The following is a 1,692-nucleotide window of genomic DNA, read 5'->3' on the forward strand; positions in this document are numbered from 1 at the left end:
ATCGCATGGCTCCAAAAGAATTGAAGGAGTTAAAAGAACAGCTTAAGGAGTTACTATCCAAAGGATTTATCAGACCGAGTGTATCGCCTTGGGGTGCACCGGTATTATTTGTGAAGAAGAAGGATGGAACGATGCGAATATGTATTGATTATCGGCAATTGAACAAAGTCACTATTAAGAACAAGTAACTGTTACCGCTTATTGATGATATATTTGATCAGTTGCAGGGTGCTAGGGTGTTCTCTAAGATCGACTTGAGGTCGGGGTACCATCAGTTGAAGATTCGAGATTCGGATGTTCCTAAGACTGCTTTCCGGACTAGATATGGTCGTTATGAGTTTCTAGTAATGTCCTTCGATTTAACTAACGTCCCGACAGCATTTGTGGATTTGATGAACATGGTATTCAGATCATATATTGATTTGTTTGTTATTGTCTTCATTGATGATATTTTGATTTACTCGTGCAACAAGGAAGAGCACGAGCAACATATGAGAGTGGTGCTTCAGATGTTGCGGGAACAAAAGCTATATGCTAAGTTCTCTAAATCTGAGTTTTGGCTAGAGTGTGTAGCATTTTGGGGGCATATTGTCTCTTGCGAGGGCATTAAAGTTGATCCCAAAAAGATTGAGGCAGTTCAGAATTGGCATTGTCCCACTTCGACGACTGAGATCAAAAGTTTTCTAGGTTTAGCAGGTTATTATCGTCGGTTCGTGAAAGGTTTTTCATCTATTGTAGCACCTTTGACCAAATTAACCCAGCAGGGTACTCCGTTCCAATAGTCCGATGATTGTGAGGTGAGCTTTCAGAATCTCGAGACAACATTGACTACATCACCAGTGTTAGTGTTGCCTTCCGGTTCGGGGATGTATATAGTGTATTATGACGCTTCACGCGTTGGCTTGGGTTAGTATTGATGCAGGAAGGGCGAGTTATTGCGTATGCTTCACGTCAGCTAAATCCCCACGAGAATAATTATCCACTGCATGATTTGGAGTTAGCTGCGATTGTTCACGCTCTTAAGATTTTGAGGCATTATCTTTATGGAGTGTATTGTGAAGTTTACACTGATCATCGCAGTTTGCAACATTTGTTCAAGCAGGGGGACCTAAATTTGAGACAGCGCAGATGGCTTGAGTTACTAAAAGATTATGATATTACTATCCTGTATCATCCAGGAAAAGCAAATGTGGTTGCAGACGCCTTGAGTAGAAAGGCAGAGAGTATGCGTAGTTTGGCTTTCATTTCAGCAGAGGAGAGGCCATTAGCTTTGGATATTCAGTCCTTGGCTAATAGACTTGTGAGGCTGGATATTTCAGAGCCTAGACGAGTTCTTGCATGTGTTGTGGCCCAGTCTTTACTATTTGAGCAGATCAAGGCTCTCCAGTATGATGATCCACACTTAATGGTTCTTCGAGAAATGGTACTACGGGGTGGTGCCAAGAAAGTTGCTATTGGTGCGGATGGTGTTCCGCGACTCCAGGATAGCCTTTGTGTTCCTAATGTGGATGGACTGAGGAAAAAGATCCTAGAGGAGGCACACAGTTCTTGGTATTCTATTCATCCTGGTGCTACAAAGATGTATCGTGACCTAAGGCAGCATTATTGGTGGCGACGAATGAAAAAGGACATAGTTGAGTATGTAGCTAGGTGTCTAAATTGTCAGCAAGTTAAATATGAGCACCAGAGGCC

Source organism: Nicotiana tabacum, chromosome 13 (genome assembly GCF_000715075.1).
Source record: "Nicotiana tabacum cultivar K326 chromosome 13, ASM71507v2, whole genome shotgun sequence".
NCBI classification, from domain to species: Eukaryota; Viridiplantae; Streptophyta; class Magnoliopsida; order Solanales; family Solanaceae; genus Nicotiana; species Nicotiana tabacum.